Source organism: Xyrauchen texanus, unplaced genomic scaffold (genome assembly GCF_025860055.1).
Source record: "Xyrauchen texanus isolate HMW12.3.18 unplaced genomic scaffold, RBS_HiC_50CHRs HiC_scaffold_58, whole genome shotgun sequence".
NCBI lineage: Eukaryota > Metazoa > Chordata > Actinopteri > Cypriniformes > Catostomidae > Xyrauchen > Xyrauchen texanus.
The window spans coordinates 36,583-42,582 of record NW_026266555.1 but is presented as its reverse complement, the minus strand read 5'-3'; the positions used below and the strand labels follow the sequence as shown (position 1 = coordinate 42,582).

At 39.0% G+C, this 6,000-nt stretch overlaps 1 long non-coding RNA gene across 1 annotated transcript; it reads right to left on the bottom strand.

Annotated features, from left to right (window-relative positions):
* Nucleotides 1-1,299: 1,299 nt before the first annotated feature.
* Nucleotides 1,300-4,621, bottom strand: LOC127642377 (uncharacterized). Its single transcript, XR_007970346.1, has 3 exons — nucleotides 4,341-4,621; nucleotides 4,130-4,183; nucleotides 1,300-1,380 (listed from the first exon to the last, which is right to left on the bottom strand). It is a non-coding gene; the product is annotated as an uncharacterized LOC127642377 (long non-coding RNA).
* Between the last annotated feature and the right edge of the window lie 1,379 nt (nucleotides 4,622-6,000).

Genomic DNA, 6,000 nt, shown 5'->3' with positions numbered 1-6,000 from the left:
TGGTACAATATGTACTCACAGTTGAAGCAGGATGAGTGTCCTCTTGTTCCTCATTGGGGGTGTGGGAAATAAAACAGTCTACAGGATTGCAAGACACAAAAACGATCAAAACACATGTATTCCCTGTATTGTGTTGTATCTGAATAAAACTTATATGACATATCAGTGGGGGCAAAACATTTTGTTTGCTCATTTGTCACACACAGCATGTTAACATCAAAGACATGAACTCACACTGGAAAAGCTCCAATGACCGATGCCTGGTCTATTTCCTGCAGCTGAGGCCTCCTGCTAATGAAGTATTCGAAAACATAAAATATAAAAAATAAATCATTGACAGTGTCACAGTGATTGGTACACGAATGACAATGAAAGGATTCAAGGAATGATGTAGTATAGCCTTCATCAAACAGTATATTCAGTAACTTGTAAACATGTTCTTCTCACTTTACTACATGGTCTGTTATATGTGTTAAAACACTGTTTTAAAGGAATGACTGTAAAAGTAATGTTATTCTTCAGCCATTCATCACTCATCATATTAATATCACTCATACATTCAAATGCACAGGGTGATGTTTAAACCTGTTGGGCACTACTGCCTGTATACCTCTGTCAGTGCCTTCAGACAAGCCATTTCACCAGGGATCACTCCCCAACCCACACCATTAATGAGCTGAGCTACCCTATATTCCATCCCTTTACTCTGTTAGAAATCAAACTATGCCTACTGCCCCTGCAATGTCTATACTTCAATTCCTTATCGGATTAAGTAGAGCAGAGACGTGACATGCGAGCCAGGAGATAGCGTCAGCCGCCCTCCAACACCTAACTTGGTATGGTATCGCTCCCCAGAGTATGTACTCACAGATGAAGCAGGACGAGTATCCTGTCGATCCTCATCGGGACTGAAGGGAAATAGAATCGTCTACAGGATTGCAAGATAAAAAAAGAACAACACGCGTATTCCCTGTGAGGTGTTGTATCTGAATAAATATATCTGATGAATGACTTAAAAGTCAACATCATAAAGAAGACAACATCATGCACACATGGACTTACATCACACTCTGGACAGAATATGGGCAACTGGCGTAGTGTTGGCCTGTCCCTCAATCTGATTTCCTCACCGAACTGAAAAAACAGAGAAGGGAAAATGAAAGAAAATTTGATTTGTTGTGGAATAAACTTTTTCAATAATAATGAGTGATACATGAATGACAGTAAAATGAATGATGTAGTCAAACTGTATACTCTTAATATTGAACTTCTAAATATGTACTTACATTACTGAAACTGCTGGAATTCTAGAGGAGTGTCTTCCAAATTGAACTGCTCCTCTTCCTGCTCTTCAGAGGCAGAGTGATACAATTCCAAAAGCTGATGTTCATACAGAAACGACAGACCTGAAAATTTGAATCAATGGCATTGATTGTGTTTGAATGGCAAATAATTAAAGTGATAAATATACTGGTTATTCTCTATTGCATGTATAAGTTATGCAAATGTGCAAAAAAAAAAAGAAGCCTGCTCCACTCTCTTTCTCAGTGTGACTCTGGAACTGCCAGTCATCTGTGAGCAAAGCTGACTTCATTCCACCCTTCATCACACAGTCAACCCTCAGGATCCTTGCACTGACAGAAACATGGATATGTCCAGAGGATACAGCAACCTCTGCTCTCTCAAACAACTTCTCCTTCTCTCACACCCCTTGACACAACAGTAGGGGTTGGGGAACAGGTTTACTCATTCCAAACAACTGGACATTTTCACCACACTCTTCTTCTCTATGTAATAATAATTATTTTGAATTCCAAGCTATTATTACAATGCAACCCCAAAAATATACGTTGTTGTCATCTATTACCCTCTATGTCAGATGGCAAACTTTCTTGAAGAGTTGGATGTCCTGCTGTCCTCAAGTGTATGATAGGCCACTTGTGGTTCTTGGAGATTTCAACATACACCAAGACAAGCCACAGGCCACTGAACTTCATGGTCTTCTGGCCTCGCTTGACTCGGAAAGACTAAGCACTACATCAACTCACAGATCATTTTTACATGTAACTGTACCTACTCAAATATTCTTGTTACGCCTTTACAGGTCTCTGATCGCTACTTTGTTCTATTCAAAACATGACTCTCCCATTTATATTAAAACAGACTCAGCATTTGGTTTCCTTTCACCGTAAACTCCGTTCTCTTTCACCCTCGTGCTTTTCCACTGCTGTCTCTACTTCTCTTCCCCACACAAAATTTATTTTACAGCTCTTCTGTTTCTATGGTCTCTCCTCTGACTGACGTTGATGTCTCTAAACTCCTCCTCTCCAACCACCCAATCACCGGTTCCCTTGACCCCATTCCTTGCCACCTTCTCTAGGCCATCTCTCCGTCCATCCTACCTGCACACACATAATTAACACATCTCGACTTATAGACACTTTTCCCACTACATATAAGCAGGCTCGAGTAATCCCGCTACTGAAAAAACCTGCACTTAACCCCACACAAGTAGAACACTACAGATCAGTCTCTCTTGTCCCTTTCATGGCACTTGAAAGGGCAGTTTTCAATCAATTCTCTGCCTATCTCTCACAGAACAAGCTGCTGGATGACAATCAGTCAGGCTTCAAAGTGGACACTCCACCGAGCCTGCCCTGCTGTCTGTCACTGAGTCGCTGACACAGGCTAAAGCTGGATCCAGATCATCCATTCTGATTCTGCTGGACCTTTCTGCAGCCTTTGACGCATTAAAACCATCAGATCCTACTCTCCATCCTCTTGTCTCTGGGCATTGCAGAAACTGAGCTTGACTGGTCCAATTCCTATCCCTCCGGTTGGTCTTTCAAGGTAGCCTGAGAGGTGAGGTGTCCAAGCCACATCAGCTACTTACTGGGGTACCTCATGGCTCAGTGCATGGGCCACTCCTCTTCTCTATATACACAATATCACTGGGACCTATCATTCAGGCACATGGTTTCTCCTACCACTGCTACGCTGTTGACACGCTAACTCTACTTGTCTTTCCAGCCCGACGATACCACAGTGGCTGCTCAAATCTCTGCCCGTTTGGCAGACATCTCTGCCTGGATGAAGAAACACCACCTGCAACTTAACCCAGCCAAGACCGAACTCCTTGTCCTTACAGCCAACCCTGCTGTTGAACACAACATCACCATGCAGCTGGGTTCAACTACAGTAACGACTTCCAAAATGGTCAGATATCAGAAACTAAATTTCACAGACCACACCTCAAAGACATACACTCTACAATACCAGTAAGATTAAACCCTTCCTCTCTGAACTTGCCACACAACTTCTTGTTCAGTCACTTGTCATAACTAGACTGGACTACTGTAACACTCTCATTACAGGCCTCCCTGCATGCACAATTATACCCATGCAAATGATCCAGAATGCAGCAGCACATCTGGTCTTTAATGAACAAAAGAGAGCGCATGTTACACCACTCCTTGTCTCTCTTCACTGGCAGCCAGTTGATGCACATATCAAATTCAAGGCTACGTTCCCATCTGCGGTCGGCTAAAGAATGTCGCCTTGTTGTACCAACAAAAAGAGGCACCAAAACCCTGTCCCGGACTTTCGGCTTCATCGTTCCACTTTGATGGAATGACCTTCACAGCTACATCTTTTAAGCTGACTCGCTTTCTGTCTTCAAAAACACATCTTTTTCATGAGCACTTATCCAGTCACGACAATAATAAATATTGTTGCACTTTAATCTGTCTTGAATATTACTATTCTGATCCAAGTGAAACTTTGTAATACGGCACTTTTCGTACCACTGCCTCCTTAAAATGATTCAGCTTATAATGTATTCCTCTTTTGTAAGTCGCTTTGGATAAAAGCATCAGCCAAATGAATAAATGTAAATGTAAGTCCAGTTAATAGAAAATGAAAACTTCAAACAGCATATAGTTTGATTTCAATTTAAATATTGCTTTTCACAATGCATTTGTTTCCAAAGCAGCTTTTCAGCTTATATTTACTTATGTTAAATCTACCAGTGAGCAAAGGCAGTGGCAAGGAATGCAAGTAAATGTAATTAAAATAATGTCATTTTATAATTCAATAACATTATATTTGACAACAACCAACATCTACTCACAGGATAATCTCTGTCCTCATTAGGAACTGAAGCAGGAGGGTCAGGCTGTTGAGGCTAACAAAAAAGCAAAAGATCACCATTAAAATCTTTTTTCCTTGTGTAAGTGTGTCTTGTAATATAAGGTTGTATTGAATGCTGAAATGCAAATATAATGTGATTGTGCTGTCATTCCTAACACAAGCAAATTAACATCATGCAAACATGCGCTCACAGTAAAAAAAATGTCTTCATCCTGGCTTGAGGAACAAGGATTGATGGCTGCCTGCCTCTGCATGTCTGTCAAAAATCACAATATTTAATGTGTGTGTGGGTGTGTGCGCGATCATGTGTCTTATACAGTGCGTTTCGCTATTAACACATCATGTGTCAATCCTAATGAAGAATACACGGACAATTTGTACATGTATGGACATGCAATACATGCAACATTTTATATTAATGATGAACATTAATATTCGTTTTACGTATAGTATACTTTCAAGCGTTTACCGGTACCTCCAGTAAGTGGATATTATGTGAAACATCAGCGGAAGGGAAAGGAAACGAGTAGGCGGAACCTGCTGCTGGCATCCGCCAATCATTAGTGTGCAAAAGAGACAGCAGCCAATCAATCCCAGAGAAGCGATTGACAACAGTAAACTGTTCAGCTCAGTGGTAGCGTTTGAAATAAAACATTATGACATTTAATAATAATAACGAATAACACATTCCTTCAATAATATGAATGAATAATTGACGTAATATTGTTTGGATTGTTGCATTACTTGTCTTGCACCCTGAATTAGATCATTTAAAAGTACAACTGCTAATAACTGAGCTTAAAAATTCAGAAGAAAGGCTAAAGAAAATGGTGGAAGAAAAGCCGTAGGATTTAATTTTATTAAATGGCTGAATATTATGTTTGCTTGGTTTTAGGCTCTTTTATTTGTTAGGCTACATTTTGTATTTATTTATTTGTTTAAAATGTTCATTATTTAATATATTATTTGTACACACTCACATAAACATACATGTTTACACACACACAGACACGCGAATATATTTATATATCCTTCTTCATTTGTTTTGAATATTAAACAGTTTGTTGATTTAACAAAATGAACAGTAAGTAATTTTGTATTACTTTCAGATTGAAGTAGTAATTAATAATTTGTACTTGAGAAAAACAGAGGGGGAGGGGGTGGGTGGTCCTCAACAGTGTATTATAAAAAAATGTATCAATGTGTTTTTAACAATTTATAAAACGGCATTCTGAACAGTGCGCTAATTCACAATTTTTCCACATGATGGTGGGAGATTTAATCGGGCATTTTCAAATGACATAACTTCTGAAAATCGGTGGCGTGGGGGAATGCAATGTTTCATAAATAATCATTATCATTTTATAACATTTAATCGAATAACTTCAGCTATTTTTGTCACTACATGGATGCTCACAAGTGTAATGATGTGCGCAAGACTTGGATGCGTGCTCACTACAGTTACGCAATATAATACACAGAATACACGCGTAACTAAAGCTCATTACAAGTCTCTTCGCTGAGTGCATGAAACGCTTATATTGAAACTCTTTTTATTAATATATACTCTCTCATATAACCACACAATGTAGATCAATATTACTAAACATTTACAACTGATTTGTACTTCTAGTTTCATGACATATAAGGACTTTCTAGCCTCTTTATTTGCTGGATATTCACAAAACAAGAACGAAATGCCTGTATGTATTACACATCCAATAATAGGCTACTGATGTAAAGTTTTGTATGAAAACCCTTTCAAGCATCAAACAATTAGAACCATAGACTTTTAAAAACTGAAACCGCTAAAACTTTTCCAAAAATGGAATTCCCTTTTTGCTCAAATAA